At 45.4% G+C, this 17148-nt stretch overlaps 1 long non-coding RNA gene across 1 annotated transcript; it reads right to left on the bottom strand.

The window, feature by feature from the left end:
- Positions 1-14139: 14139 nt before the first annotated feature.
- Positions 14140-15537, bottom strand: LOC127915736 (uncharacterized). Its single transcript, XR_008091882.1, has 2 exons — positions 14888-15537; positions 14140-14662 (listed from the first exon to the last, which is right to left on the bottom strand). It is a non-coding gene; the product is annotated as an uncharacterized LOC127915736 (long non-coding RNA).
- Between the last annotated feature and the right edge of the window lie 1611 nt (positions 15538-17148).

Genomic DNA, 17148 nt, shown 5'->3' with positions numbered 1-17148 from the left:
GTAGTGTATTACTGTTCTGATCTGAAGTCAGTGTAGTGTATTACTGTTCTGATCTGAAGTCAGTGTAGTGTATTACTGTTCTGATCTGTAGTCAGTGTATTACTGTTCTGACCTGAAGTCAGTGTAGTACTGTTCTGATCTGAAGTCAGTCCAGTGTATTACTGTTCTGATCTGAAGTCAGTTCAGTGTATTACTGTTCTGATCTGAAGTCAGTGTATTACTGTTCTGACCTGAACTCAGTCCAGTGTATTACTGTTCTGACCTGAAGTCAGTCCAGTGTATTACTGTTCTGAAGTCAGTCCAGTGTATTACTGTTCTGACCTGAAGTCAGTGTATTACTGTTCTGACCTGAAGTCAGTGTAGTACTGTTCTGATCTGAAGTCAGTCCAGTGTATTACTGTTCTGATCTGAAGTCAGTTCAGTGTATTACTGTTCTGATCTGAAGTCAGTGTATTACTGTTCTGATCTGAAGTCAGTTCAGTGTATTACTGTTCTGATCTGAAGTCAGTTCAGTGTATTACTGTTCTGATCTGAAGTCAGTCCAGTGTATTACTGTTCTGAAGTCAGTCCAGTGTTTTACTGTTCTGATCTGAAGTCAGTGCAGTGTATTACTGTTCTGATCTGAAGTCAGTGCAGTGTATTACTGTTCTGATCTGAAGTCAACACAGTGTATTACTGTTCTGATCTGAAGTCAGTCCAGTGTATTACTGTTCTGACCTGAAGTCAGTGTATTACTGTTCTGATCTGAAGTCAACACAGTGTATTACTGTTCTGATCTGAAGTCAGTCCAGTGTATTACTGTTCTGACCTGAAGTCAGTCCAGTGTATTACTGTTCTGATCTGAAGTCAGTTCAGTGTATTACTGTTCTGATCTGAAGTCAGTCCAGTGTATTACTGTTCTGATCTGAAGTCAGTTCAGTGTATTACTGTTCTGATCTGAAGTCAACACAGTGTATTACTGTTCTGATCTGAAGTCAGTCCAGTGTATTACTGTTCTGATCTGAAGTCAGTTCAGTGTATTACTGTTCTGATCTGAAGTCAGTCCAGTGTATTACTGTTCTGAAGTCAACACAGTGTATTACTGTTCTGACCTGAAGTCAACACAGTGATGTAGATCCCCTTCTCTCTTCTCCAAAAGCCCCTTCTGATCCTTTACTCCATAACTGCAGTGTACATCAACACCCAGCACACCTGCTGTCCACCACTGTAGATGTCTGAGCACATGGAGGAAGTTGATATCAAACCTCTAAAACCAAATAATGTGGTTGTTGTCTTGAAGAAACGCTTCAGGTATTTCTTCAAATTACAGCCTGTGTCTAATGTGATGATTGCAGAATCTATAACACAGATCAAATCTAAAGACTAAAAAAGACAAATAATTTAATGATGTAGATACCGGTATGTTCCACAATACACCTTAAAGTTGAACAGGAGACCTGTAGGTGAAGGTATCTGCTCGAATATCAACACAAGTTCTGACGTCAAAGTGCTGTCATTTCCTTCCCCTCCGGCAGCTCAGTTCAGCTCCCCTTCTCTATTGACTTGTTCTCCTCTCCCCCCTATGGGCTCTGGTCTAAAGTAGTGCACTAGAAAGGGAATAGGGTGCCATTTGGGATGCTGACATACATTTGACACTCCCACTAGATGACATGACATCTCTGACTATCTGAAAACCCTTTCTCCTTGTCCATGTGACTCTTCTCTCCAGAACCATCAACATGATCAAGCTTCTCATACATGTAGCAACTCTACCACTATGGGTGACAGGTACTAAATCCCTCATGAAAGATAGATTTACTACTGAAATATATTGCTGTCAATATGCTGAGTAATACTGGATATTTCAGATGGTCTGTTTTCATCCACAGGGCTGTCACAAACAGACAAAGTTCACCAGACTCCTACTGCAATACTAAAAGGACCTGAAGACAAAGTTAATCTCACCTGCAGCCACACTGTTTCAAGCTACAACATGATACTGTGGTACCAACAGTCAGCCCAAAACACTGGTCTGAAACTCATTGGGTATGTGAGATTCACCAGTCCAACGGTGGAAGATTCCTTTAAAGGGCGTTTTGATGTCAGTGGAGATGCTGCAGCTAATAAAATGGCATATCTACATTTTCCCAAAGTGACAGAAGCTGAAGACAGTGCAGTGTATTTCTGTGTTGCTGGTGAAGCACAGTGTTTCACTATACCCTCTCTCCTCTACAAAAACCCTCTCTGATCCTCTCATATAATACTGACTACAGCTCTATACACCTGCACCTGTCTTCAACCACTTCAACAACACTTTGCTATGAACCATTTGATATCAACCAGATGGTAATGATACTGTTATAAGTGGCTAGTTTAGATGGTTTAGGTGCACTTCCTCAGTTCTCCACCAGGAGGGAGTGTTTCCAAACACTGGGACAGTATTGGTGCCTGGACCAGGGCCGGTGGTATTGTGTGGCTGAGTGGTAGAGACCTGAGGATGGCTGAGTGGTAGAGGCCTGAGGATGTCTGAGTGGTAGAGACCTGAGGATGGCTGAGTGGTAGAGACCTGAGGATGGCTGAGTGGTAGAGACCTGAGGATGGCTGAGTGGTAGAGACCTGAGGATGGCTGAGTGGTAGAGACCTGAGGATGTCTGAGTGGTAGAAGCCTGAGGATGGCTGAGTGGTAGAGACTTGAGGATGTCTGAGTGGTAGAGACCTGAGGATGGCTGAGTGGTGGAGACCTGAGGATGAATGAGTGGTAGAGACCTGAGGATGGCTCAGTGGTAGAGACCTGAGGATGTCTTATTTTTCTAGACATGAGGACGTCTGAGTGGTAGATACCTGAGGATGGCTGAGTGGTAGAGACATGAGGACGTCTGAGTGGTAGAGACCTGAGGATGGCTGAGTAGTAGAGACCTGAGGATGGCTGAGTGGTAGAGACCTGAGGATGTCTTATTTTTCTAGACATGAGGATGTCTGAGTGGTAGAGACCTGAGGATGGCTGGGTGGAGACCTGAGAATGGCTGGGAGGTGGGACAAAGGTGGTATCACTTTGTTACTACCTAGCTTCCCTGTTCCATCTATTGCTGTTCACTGGACTCTATGATCACCAGGCTACATAGATGATGCCTGCTGGACTGTCCATTAATCACAGTACTCCATTTTGTTTATTTGTTGTTTATCTGTCGGCCCCAGCCTCCAACTCAGGCCCTGTGTGTAGTTAACAGACCCTCTCTGCTCTTTCATCTCCATTTTACCTGTTGTTGTTGTCTTAGCTGATTAGCTGCTGTTGTCTTACCCGTTGTTGTCTTAGCTAGCTCTCCAAATCAACACCTGTGATTGCTTTATGCCTCCCAATATGTCTCTCTCAAATGTCAAAATGTCTTGAAAATTGTCTCCAGTTTCAACTGTTCTGCCTTATTATTATACGACCATGCTGGTCATTTATGAACATTTGAACATCTTGGCCATGTTCTGTTATAATCTCCACCCGGCACAGCCAGAAGAGGACTGGCCACCCCACATAGCCTGGTTCCTCTCTTGGTTTCTTCCTAGGTTTTGGCCTTTCTAGGGAGTTTTTCCTAGCCACCGTGCTTCTATACCTGCATTGCTTGCTGTTTGGGGTTTTAGGCTGGGTTTCTGTACAGCACTTTGAGATGTCAGCTGATGTATGAAGGGCTATATAAATGAATTTGATTTGATTTAGCAAGCTGGAGACACAGCGTTTAAAGTTAGCAGGCCGGGGCTCGTAGAAGCACCTGCTCCGACGTCTACTACCTAGCAAGCTGTAGACACAGCGTTTAAAGTTAGCAGACCAGGGCTAGTAGAAGCACCTGCTCCGACGTCTACTACCTAGCAAGCTGGAGACAGCGTTTAAAGTTAGCAGGCCGGGGCTAGTAGAAGCACCTGCTCCGACGTCTACTACCTAACAAGCTGGGGACACAGCGTTTAAAGTTAGCAGACCGGGGCTAGTAGAAGCACCTGCTCCGACGTCTACTACCTAGCAAGCTGGAGACACAGCGTTTAAAGTTAGCAGACCGGGGCTAGTAGAAGCACCTGCTCCGACGTCTACTACCTAGCAAGCTGGAGACACAGCGTTTAAAGTTAGCAGACCGGGGCTAGTAGAAGCACCTGCTCCGACGTCTACTACCTAGCAAGCTGGAGACACAGCGTTTAAAGTTAGCAGACCGGGGCTAGTAGAAGCACCTGCTCCGACGTCTACTACCTAGCAAGCTGGGGACACAGCGTTTAAAGTTAGCAGACCGGGGCTAGTAGAAGCACCTGCTCCGACGTCTACTACCTAACAAGCTGGGGACACAGCGTTTAAAGTTAGCAGACCGGGGCTAGTAGAAGCACCTGCTCCGACGTCTACTACCTAGCAAGCTGGGGACACAGCGTTTAAAGTTAGCAGGCCGGGGCTAGTAGAAGCACCTGCTCCGACGTCTACTACCTAGCAAGCTGGAGACACAGCGTTTAAAGTTAGCAGACTGGGGCTAGTAGAAGCACCTGCTCCGACGTCTACTACCTAGCAAGCTGGAGACACAGCGTTTAAAGTTAGCAGGCCGGGGCTAGTAGAAGCGCCTGCTCCGACGTCCGGCAAAGGCCGGTTGAGGGCACAGCGGATGGAGTTACGTCGGCAGACCAGTTGTGGTGGAACGGCGGGGCTTCGTGTCGGCAAAGGGTCCAGGCCAGTTGGCGAAAGAAGTATTGTGGTTGTCGTAATTTAGTTTGCTAGCCGTGAGATACGCCTGGCTCACAGCTAACTGGTGATAGCTTCAGGACAGGGGCGTTAGCCACTATAGCCTCTCGGTAGCAGCAAGCTAGCAGCGATGATCCGATGCAAAGTTCCAGAGCTTACTGCAAGCATCCGGTGGACTAGTGTAGTTCATGCAGTGTTGGGGAAGAGTCCGGAAGGCATCAGCTGTGTAGCCAAGTGATCACTGAGCGGGCCGGGAGGTGGGCCACTCTTTATCACTTTATCACAGTACTACGTCACACCAGACGAATGTCTGCCTGCTTGAATGCCAACAACTCAGATACACATAAAAACAAGAAATGACCCATGGCATCGATAGGACCTCACTCAGAGATAAAATAATATAACATTCAGAATGAATAGAATCAATAGAATATTACTCAGAGAAGCACAAAACTCAAATAACATTCAAAATAGGTGAATATTTCCTTTAACCATTAATCAACTACCTCCAGATATCAGTGCATCAGATCTCCCTCTCTGCTCTACTAAACCCTGCTTCCTGTCCCACATAGACTCCTCCTGCAGGGTTCTTCTCAGGTCTCTGATGTTTTAGATGTTCTCATAAGGAGGCAGCATCCCTCTATAAGATCACTGAGATGAGTTGATGAGAAGCCTCCTCTAATTCATGTGGAGTGGTTTGTCTGCCTCATTCTTTCTGTCTCCTTAACAGTGAATCAACATGATCAGAATTCTTATCTCCATCACCATGGGTTACACAGCTTGGGCTGCAGGTATTCAGATCATAGATTTAATCAACTACTAATATCCACATCTGATAGTCTTTTGTTTAATGTAAATATGTTTCTTTACCTGTTGTTTCACCTCTCTCTCTCTCTCTCTCTCTCTCTCTCTCTCTCTCTCTCTCTCTCTCTCTCTCTCTCTCTCTCTCTCTCTCTCTCTCTCTCTCTCTCTTCTCTCTCTCTCTCTCTCTCTCTCTCTCTCTCCAGTTTCTTCTCTCAGTAACCAGGTTCACCAGAGTCCTGCATCTCTGTACAAGAACCAGGGAAAGTCGGCTAAGATGGAGTGTTCACATAGTATATCAAGCTATAATGTCATCCTCTGGTACAAGCAGTCCAACTACAGAGAATTAGTGTTTTTAGGATACATGATCGGGACATCTGGATTTCCTGAGGCTGGATTTGATATAGAAGGAGATGCTAATGCAGGTGGTACCAGCACCTTAACCATCAAACAACTAACTGCAAATAGCAGTGCTGTGTATTACTGTGCTGCTAGTTTACACAGTGCATCAGATCTCACTCTCTGCTCTACAAAAACCTCCTCCCTGGTGTACTGTAGACTAATCACACCTGTATTAACATCACACTGTATCTGACTCTGATTCAATGCCAAAACACTCACCAGCTGGTCTAATAGAAAGGGGAGGTTCCCTCTAAACTCTAAACTGCTGTCCTGTTCACACACTCTCCCCAGCTACAACACCATACTGTGGTATCAGCAGGTGGAACACACTCTCCCCAGCTACAACACCATACTGTGGTATCAGCAGGTGGAACACACTCTCCCCAGCTACAACACCATACTGTGGTATCAGCAGGTGGAACACACTCTCCCCAGCTACAACACCATACTGTGGTATCAGCAGGTGCAACACACTCTCCCCAGCTACAACACCATACTGTGGTATCAGCAGGTGGAACACAGTCTCCCCAGCTACAAGCTAGCTGCTCTGATATATCTACCATGATGGGTTATACTAGAGACTGAAGCTGCTCTGATATTTCTGCCAAGATGGGTTATACCTAGAGACTGAAGCTGCTCTGATATATCTACCATGATGGGTTATACCTAGAGACTGAAGCTGCTCTGATATATCTACCATGATGGGGTATACTAGAGACTGAAGCTGCTCTGATATATCTACCATGATGGGGTAAACCTAGAGACTGAAGCTGCTCTGATATATCTACCAAGATGGGGTATACTAGAGACTGAAGCTGCTCTGATATATCTACCATGATGGGGTATACTAGAGACTGAAGCTGCTCTGATATATCTACCATGATGTGGTAGACCTAGAGACTGAAGCTGCTCTGATATATCTACCATGTTGGGGTAAATCTAGAGACTGAAGCTGCTCTGATATATCTACCATGTTGGGGTATACCTAGAGACTGAAGCTGCTCTGATATCCCAGCTAGCAGTAAGGAATCAGCCCATCAGTACACCGGGCTGCATCCGTCTACCGGAATTCAGCCAGAAGCAACCCGATGCAAATGTAAATATATGTATACAAAATTAGCTGATTTATTCATTTTAAATATGAATTTTAGACATTTTATACAAACAAATGATACAAATCGACAGAAGAAAAACATTTGTTAGAGGAATCACCATTCACCTGGTGACTGTGTCAGCTCCCGGAGTCACTACAGCGTGATGGGACAAGGGCATCCATGCAAGCCAAACCCTCCTCTAAGTCGGACAACGCTGGCACAATTGTGCGTCACCTCATTGGTCAACTTGTCGCGGCCGGCACAGGTCTCGAATCAGCATCTTTAGCAATGCAGTTTGCACTGGTGATGCAGTGTCTTAGACCACTGCGCCACTCAAGAGGCTCCATCCACAAAGTATCAAAATTCTAAAATACTACACAGGCCTCTTAAAGAATTTAATTTCAATGTCAATTATATTTTTTGATCACAGAAACAATTTGAAAATATGGAAAAATAAATAATGAAATGTAAATTATATAAAGCAGCCCATGTAATCATCTGTCAGAGAGAAGCTACAATCGGCCCGAGCCCCAAGAAATACATTTGGGCCAGATAACTCACACCAGAATCGGCCCGAGCCCCAAGAAATACATTTGGGCCAGATAACTCACACCAGAATCGGCCCGAGCCCCAAGAAATACATTTGGGCCAGATAACTCACACCAGAATCGGCCCGAGCCCCAAGAAATACATTTGGGCCAGATAACTCACACCAGAATCGGCCCGAGCCCCAAGAAATACATTTGGGCCAAATAACTCACACCAGAATCGGCCCGAGCCCCAAGAAATACATTTGGGCCAGATAACTCACACCAGAATCGGCCCGAGCTCAATCCTCGCATCCGAGCCACATGACGTCGGCCGAGTCTGACTCTCGGCTGGAATCGACCCAGATCCACTGTGCTAGCTGGGATATCTACCATGATGGGGTATACATAAGCATGAATTTCATCAACAAGAAGAACAACATTACAGATAATAGACTGGATATCTCTAATATTGAATAGCTTTGGAATCGTGGCATTACATAATTTAGAGGAAAATAGGACAGTTTGTCGACTCATATCCTGACTTTTAGAAAGGATTGCGTGACGATTAGTTTAGCAACCGCGTGACGCAGCATGACAACATGAATGTGATTGGTTGATAGTCTGCTGGTTGGGGTGAGGTGTACACCAATGAGATTCCTATCTCCTTTCTCTAATATCCTGAAACACTGTTTCAGCTGTTATACTTGTTTTAGATGATGTGTTATATATTGCCTAGATCATAAAAATCATTGTACTGCCATATTTCTAGACTTTTCCAAGGCATTCAACACCATTGAACATTCCCTACTCATTCAAAAACTGTCTGAAATGGGCCTGGACAATAAGTCTTGCAAATGGTTTAAGAGCTATCTGACAGACAGGACACAATGTGTGCGTTCTGATGGTGTTGAGTCTAGTTTCCAGGATATTAGGTGTACCACAGGGCTCAGTATTGGGACCATTTCTCTTTACTCTTCATATTAATAATATTGGTATTTGTTTTAAATCCCTTCATATTCTGTATGCGGATGATATGGTTATGTATGCCATAGAACTGACCATTAAAGCTACAGAATTCCTACAGAATGCCTTCAGAATGTATTCATACCCCTTGACTTCTTCCACATTTTGTTGTGAGTCTTTCTGGGTCAGTCTCTACGAGCTTTCCACAAGATTCAGCAGATAGATTCAGGAGAAAAAAAAAAGTCAGATCCTTAAATTATTGTACAGAACAAAACGTATAAGATCTCCAAAGCCTGTTTTAACTTCAGACATTATTTTCCCCCTTCATTTCTCCCATAGCAAGGGTCAACGTACAAGAGGTAGAAAATGCTGACTCATTTCCGATTTTAAGGACTACAAGCTGCCGAGCTCTACAGGACAGAATTTAATATGTAAAGAGCTGATGGTCTCATCATGGACTGTAGGGGGACCTCTAACTTTAATAATGTGAATGTCTCTACAGTCTGAACCACTAATTAGCATGATGTATTCAGATCATCAGTCCCTCCCACTTCACTGACATGTTGAATATGGTGGAACCTGCCGTGGTCTACTGATTGTCATCTATTCATCCATGTGACACTCCTCTTGTTTTATATACATTGATACCAGACTCTTTCCAGCACTCTCACATATAACGTGATCAAACATGTTGACATTTCTCTTCACTGTTACTGTCTCACTGCTCTGTGCTGCAGGTACAGTTTCATAATGTTTCATTTATTTAACCAGGAAAGTTAAAGAACAAAATTCTTATTTACAATGAAGGACTTCTCTAGTTATTGATATTGATGTTTCCAAGCATATGTTCCTGAGTCTTGATGTATTCAGGTCTAACTGTACCTAACTCTATTGATTTCATTCTCACTGTGTCCTTACAGGTCTTGTTGAGGGGAGTGAAGTCACTCAGGCACCCACCATACTCTGGGAACTGAAAGAAAGTGATGCTCTGATGAACTGCAGTCACACTAAGGGATCTAGCTACTTCCAGATGTACTGGTACAGACAGCTACCAGGAGAGGGAATGAAAGAGGTAGTCTTCATTACTCCCAGTTCTCAACCTGACTATTCAGGGGAATTCAGGAAAGACAAATTCTCAGCCAGAAAGGCTGTAGCTGAGAGTGGATCTTTCACAGTGAAGAAGTTGGAGACAGGAGACAGTGGAATGTACTTCTGTGCTGTGAGTCAACACAGTGATACAGACAACAAGTACAGCTGCACAAAAACCCAAGTATTTCAATAGGATGTAATATAACATTTAAAGAGATGGTCTCATCACATACTGTAGGGGGACCTCTAACTCTAGTTCTTCTAATGTCTGATGGTTTCATCACATACTGTAGGGGACCTCTAACTCTAGTTCTTCTAATGTCTGATGGTCTCATCACATACTGTAGGGGGACCTCTAACTCTAGTTCTTCTAATGTCTGATTGTCTCATCACATACTCTAGGGGGACCTCTAACTCTAGTTCTTCTAATGTCTGATGGGTTCATTGTCACGATCATGTAATCAGTCATGTTCACAGTGAGGTCCTATCAGCAAGCTTTACAGTACAGGCTTCCTGACACTCCCTCTAACACTGTCACTATCCACCACCCTGAAGGAAACATGCTACTACATCAGCCAATCTCCTTTTACCTCAGAGCTTCATCCAGGAGACACTCATATCACATCATCATCGTCTTCCTCAGCATATTCATCATCTTCATCATTATCTTTTTCTTCATCATGATGTTCAGAGTTCTGATTCACCTGGCAGCTCTACCACTCTGGGTGACAGGTATTACATCACTTACGATGAGAAGCCTAACAATACTACGAATGTCATCAAACTGAATAAAATATCCTTTCTCTACCTCTCTCCTCTCTCTCTCTCCTTCTCTCCCCTCTTCTCTCTCTCCCTTCCTCTCTCTCTCTCTCTCTCCTCTCTTTCTCTGTCACCTTCTCTCCTCTCTCCGTCTCTCCTCTCTTTCTCTGTCACCTTCTCTCCCCTCTCTCTCCTCTCTCTCTCTGTCCACAGGGCAGTTGTTTAGTAGCATGGTTCATCAGAGGCCTGTGGCACTAACAGAAGGTCCTGGAGGAAATGTTCAACTCACCTGCAGCCATACGATCCCTAACTACTACGTGATACTATGGTACAAACAGTCAGCAGGAGACACTGCTATGAAACTCATTGGTTATGCAAATTATAAGTTAATAACCATGGAGAAATCATTTGAAAAGCACTTCAATGTGAGTGGAGATGGTGGGAAAGAGGCTTATCTTCATCTAGTGAGTCTGAGAGGACCTGAACACAGTGCAGTTTATTACTGTGCAGCCAGCCAACACAGTGATGTAGACTTCATCCTGTTCTCTACTAAAACCCTGTCTGATGGTAATATTAGACCACGGCTCAGAACACCTGCATCTGAGGTTTGACTTTGACTCAGTGCCAATGAATAAACACAGATGGATGATGGCATAAGGTGATATCTGTCCTGGTACAGTATACCAGTATTTGCAGTTTACTGTCATCACTCATTAACATACATTATGCAATGTTACAATGTCAAATTCCATTACTCCATTTCTATCTCTCCCCTCTCACCCTCTCTCTTTCTCTCTCTCCCCTGCATAGATGTGATTCACATGACTACACTCTCTCTCTATCTCTCTCACTCACTGTTCTGACCTGAAGTCAGTCCAGTGTTTTACTGTTCTGACCTGAAGTCAGTCCAGTGTTTTACTGTTCTGATCTGAAGTCAGTGTAGTGTATTACTGTTCTGATCTGAAGTCAGTGTATTACTGTTCTGATCTGAAGTCAACACAGTGTATTACTGTTCTGATCTGAAGTCAGTCCAGTGTTTTACTGTTCTGATCTGAAGTCAGTCCAGTGTATTACTGTTCTGATCTGAAGTCAACACAGTGTATTACTGTTCTGATCTGAAGTCAGTCCAGTGTTTTACTGTTCTGACCTGAAGTCAGTGTATTACTGTTCTGATCTGAAGTCAGTGCAGTGTATTACTGTTCTGACCTGAAGTCAGTCCAGTGTATTACTGTTCTGATCTGAAGTCAGTCCAGTGTATTACTGTTCTGATCTGAAGTCAGTCCAGTGTATTACTGTTCTGATCTGAAGTCAGTTCAGTGTATTACTGTTCTGATCTGAAGTCAGTCCAGTGTATTACTGTTCTGATCTGAAGTCAGTCCAGTGTATTACTGTTCTGATCTGAAGTCAGTCCAGTGTATTACTGTTCTGATCTGAAGTCAGTTCAGTGTATTACTGTTCTGATCTGAAGTCAGTCCAGTGTATTACTGTTCTGATCTGAAGTCAGTCCAGTGTATTACTGTTCTGTTCTGAAGTCAGTCCAGTGTATTACTGTTCTGTTCTGAAGTCAGTCCAGTGTATTACTGTTCTGTTCTGAAGTCAGTCCAGTGTATTACTGTTCTGATCTGAAGTCAGTCCAGTGTATTACTGTTCTGATCTGAAGTCAGTCCAGTGTATTACTGTTCTGATCTGAAGTCAACACAGTGTATTACTGTTCTGACCTGAAGTCAACACAGTGTATTACTGTTCTGAAGTCAACACAGTGTATTACTGTTCTGAAGTCAGTTCAGTGTTTTACTGTTCTGATCTGAAGTCAGTCCAGTGTATTACTGTTCTGAAGTCAACACAGTGTATTACTGTTCTGACCTGAAGTCAACACAGTGATGTAGATCCCCTTCTCTCTTCTCCAAAAGCCCCTTCTGATCCTTTACTCCATAACTGCAGTGTACATCAACACCCAGCACACCTGCTGTCCACCGCTATAGATGTCTGAGCACATGGAGGAAGTTGATATAAAACCTCTAAAACCAAATAATGTGGTTGTTGTCTTGAAGAAACGCTTCAGGTATTTCTTCAAATTACAGCCTGTGTCTAATGTGATGATTGCAGAATCTATAACACAGATCAAATCTAAAGACTAAAAAAGACAAATAATTTAATGATGTAGATACCGGTATGTTCCACAATACACCTTAAAGTTGAACAGGAGACCTGTAGGTGAAGGTATCTGCTCGAATATCAACACAAGTTCTGACGTCAAAGTGCTGTCATTTCCTTCCCCTCCGGCAGCTCAGTTCAGCTCCCCTTCTCTATTGACTTATTCTCCTCTCCCCCCTATGGGCTCTGGTCTAAAGTAGTGCACTAGAAAGGGAATAGGGTGCCATTTGGGATGCTGACATACATTTGACACTCCCACTAGATGACATGACATCTCTGACTATCTGAACACCCTTTCTCCTTGTCCATGTGACTCTTCTCTCCAGAACCATCAACATGATCAAGCTTCTCATACATGTAGCAACTCTACCACTATGGGTGACAGGTACTAAATCCCTCATGAAAGATAGATTTACTACTGAAATATATTGCTGTCAATATGCTGAGTAATACTGGATATTTCAGATGGTCTGTTTTCATCCACAGGGCTGTCACAAACAGACAAAGTTCACCAGACTCCTACTGCAATACTAAAAGGACCTGAAGACAAAGTTAATCTCACCTGCAGCCACACTGTTTCAAGCTACAACACGATACTGTGGTACCAACAGTCAGCCCAAAACACTGGTCTGAAACTCATTGGGTATGTGAGATTCACCAGTCCAACGGTGGAAGATTCCTTTAAAGGGCGTTTTGATGTCAGTGGAGATGCTGCAGCTAATAAAATGGCATATCTACATTTTCCCAAAGTGACAGAAGCTGAAGACAGTGCAGTGTATTTCTGTGCTGCTAGTGAAGCACAGTGTTTCACTATACCCTCTCTCCTCTACAAAAACCCTCTCTGATCCTCTCATATAATACTGACTACAGCTCTATACACCTGCACCTGTCTTCAACCACTTCAACAACACTTTGCTATGAACCATTTGATATCAACCAGATGGTAATGATACTGTTATAAGTGGCTAGTTTATATAGTTTAGGTATGGGTGCCTGGACCAGGGCCGGTGGTATTGGAGGGCCCTACGGGGCCTGAGGCAGGGCCGGTGGCATGGGAGGGCCTTAGGGGGTCTGAGACAGTGCCGGTGGCATGGGAGGGCCTTAAGGGGTCTGAGACAGGGCCGGTGGTATTGGAGGGCCTTAAGGGGTCTGAGACAGGGCCGGTGGCATGGGAGGGCCTTAAGAGGTCTGAGACAGGGCCGGTGGCATGGGAGGGCCTTAAGGGGTCTGAGACAGGGCCGGTGGTATTGGAGGGCCAGGGGTCTGAGACAGGGCCGGTGGCATGGGAGGGTGGTCTGAGACAGGGCCGGTGGCATGGGAGGGAGGGGTCTGAGGGCTCTGGTGTTGAAGGGCTCTAGGTGGCCTGGGCTATGGAATGTGGTATGGGAGGCACCTAGGGAGCCTGGGCCAGGCTGAGTGGTAGAGACCTGAGGATGGCTGAGTGGTAGAGACCTGAGGATGGCTGAGTGGTAGAGGCCTGAGGATGGCTGAGTGGTGGAGACCTGAGGATGGCTGAGTAGTAGAGACATGAGTATGGCTGGGAGGAGGTCTCAGAGGCATGTTGAGTTGGACTAGGCGCTCCGCAGTAATCTAAAACAATGATAACTATCCTAAACAACAATACACAAGGAATGTTGACATTTGAGAGAGACATAAAGCGAGGCACAAAGCAATCACAAGTGTTTATTGGGAGAGCTAGCTAAGACAACGACGAGTAAGACAACAGCAGCTAATCAGCTAAGACAACAACAACAGGTAAAATGGAGATGAAAGAGCAGAGAGGGTCAGTTAACTACACACAGGGCCTGAGTTGGAGGCTGGGGCCGACAGATAAACAACAAATAAACAAAATGGAGTACTGTGATTAATGGACAGTCCAGCAGGCATCAGCTATGTAGCCAGGTGATCATAGGGTCCAGTGAACAGCAATAGATGGAACAGGGATGACGCTGGGTAGTTGTTACTACCTAGCAAGCTGGAGACACAGCGTTTAAAGTTAGCAGGCCGGGGCTAGTAGAAGCACCTGCTCCCACGTCTACTACCTAGCAAGCTGGGGACACAGTGTTTAAAGTTAGCAGACTGGGGCTAGTAGAAGCACCTGCTCCCACGTCTACTACCTAGCAAGCTGGGGACACAGCGTTTAAAGTTAGCAGGCCGGGGCTAGTAGAAGCACCTGCTCCGACGTCTACTACCTAGCAAGCTGGGGACACAGCGTTTAAAGTTAGCAGACTGGGGCTAGTAGAAGCACCTGCTCCCACGTCTACTACCTAGCAAGCTGGGGACACAGTGTTTAAAGTTAGCAGACTGGGGCTAGTAGAAGCACCTGCTCCCACGTCTACTACCTAGCAAGCTGGGGACACAGCGTTTAAAGATAGCAGGCCGGGGCTAGTAGAAGCACCTGCTCCGACGTCTACTACCTAGCAAGCTGGGGACACAGCGTGTAAAGTTGGCAGACTGGGGCTAGTAGAAGCGCTTGCTCCGACTTCTGGCAAAGGCCGGTTGGGGGCACAGCGGATGGAGTTACGTCGGCAGACCAGTCGTGGTGGAACGGCGGGGCTTCGTGTCGGCAAAGAGTCCAGGCCAGTTGGCGAAAGAAGTATTGTGGTTGTAGTAATTTTGTTTGCTAGCCGTGAGATACGCCTGGCTCACAGCTAACTGGTGCTAGCTTCAGGACAGGGGCGTTAGCCACTATAGCCTCTCGGTAGCAGCTAGCTAGCAGCGATGATCCGATGCAAAGGTCCAGAGCTTACTGCAAGGATCTGGTGGACTAGTGTAGTTCATGCAGTGTTGGGGAAGAGTCCGGAAGGCATCAGCTGTGTAGCCTGTGATCACTGAGCGGGCCGGGAGGTGGGCCACTCGTTATCACTTTATCACAGTACTACGTCACACCAGAAGAATGTCTGCCTGCTTGAATGCCAACAACTCAGATACACATTAAGACATGAAATGACCCATGGCATCGATAGGACCTCACTCAGAGATAAAATAATATAACATTCAGGATGGGTGAATATTTCCTTTTAACCATCAATCAACTCAAATCAAAATCAAATCAAATTGATTTATATAGCCCTTCTGTAACGTCGTTCGTCTGTTGAATGAAGAAAGTCGGACCAAAATGCAGCGTGTAGGTTACTCATGACTTTAATGAACAGAATAGCGGTGCATGAAATAACTGAAATACAAAAACAACAGAACGGAACGTGAAACTAATTACAGCCTATCTGGTGACTACAACACAGAGACAGGAACAAACACCCACAAAATACAAAGCGAAACTCAGGCTGCCTAAATACGGTTCCCAATCAGAGACAACGATAAGCACCTGACTCCAATTGAGAATCGCCTCAGGCAGCCAAGCCTAACACCCCTAATCAGCCGCGATCCCAAATATTACAAACCCCAATACGAAACACAACATATAAACCCATGTCACACCCTGGCCAACCCAAACATATAACAAAAACACAAAATACAATGACCAAGGCGTGACACCTTCGTACATCAGCTGATATCTCAAAGTGCTGTACAGAAACCCAGCCTAAAACCCCAAACAGCAAGCAATGCAGGTGTAGAAGCACGGTGGCTAGGAAAAACTCCCTAGATAGGCAAAAACCTAGGAAGAAACCTAGAGAGGAACCAGGCTATGTGGGGTGGCCAGTCCTCTTCTGGCTGTGCCGGGTGGAGATTATAACAGAACATGGCCAAGATGTTCAAATGTTCATAAATGACCAGCATGGTCGAATAATAACAAGGCAGAACAGTTGAAACTGGAGCAGGAGCACAGTCCGGTGGACCGGGAACAGCAAGGAGTCATCATGTCAGGTAGTCCTGGGGCACGGTCCTAGGGCTCAGGTCCTCCGAGAGAGAGAGAAAGAAAGAGAGAATTAGAGAGAGCATATGTGGGGTGGCCCGTCCTCTTCTGGCTGTGCCGGGTGGAGATTATAACAGAACATGGCCAAGATGTTCAAATGTTCATAAATGACCAGCATGGTCGAATAATAGTAAGGCAGAACAGTTGAAACTGGAGCAGCAGCATGGCCAGGTGGACTGGGGACAGCAAGGAGTCATGTCAGGTAGTCCTGGGGCATGGTCCTAGGGCTCAGGTCAGTTGAAATTGGAGCAGCAGCATATCCAGGTGGACTGGGGACAGCAAGGAGTCATCATGTCAGGTAGTCCTGGGGCATGGTCCTAGGGCTCAGGTCCTCCGAGAGAGAGAAAGAAAGAAGGAGAGAATTAGAGAACGCACACTTAGATTCACACAGGACACCGAATAGGACAGGAGAAGTACTCCAGATATAACAAACTGACCTTAGCCCCCCCGACACAAACTACTGCAGCATAAATACTGGAGGCTGAGACACTGTGGCCCCATCCGAGGACACCCCCGGACAGGGCCAAACAGGAAGGATATAACCCCACCCACTTTGCCAAAGCACAGCCCCCACACCACAAGAGGGATATCTTCAACCACCAACTTACCATCCTGAGACAAGGCTGAGTATAGCCCACAACGATCTCCTCCACGGCACAACCCAAGGGCGGGGCGCCAACCCAGACAGGATGACCACAGCAGTGAATCAACCCACTCAGGTGACGCACCCCCTGCAGGGACGGCATGAGAGAGCCCCAGTAAGCCAGTGACTCAGCCCCTGTAATAGGGTTAGAGGCAGAGAAT

This window comes from Oncorhynchus keta, chromosome 35 (genome assembly GCF_023373465.1).
Source record: "Oncorhynchus keta strain PuntledgeMale-10-30-2019 chromosome 35, Oket_V2, whole genome shotgun sequence".
Lineage (NCBI taxonomy): Eukaryota > Metazoa > Chordata > Actinopteri > Salmoniformes > Salmonidae > Oncorhynchus > Oncorhynchus keta.
Note: the sequence above shows the minus strand (reverse complement) of the source record. Positions and strands in the feature narration are given on the sequence as shown.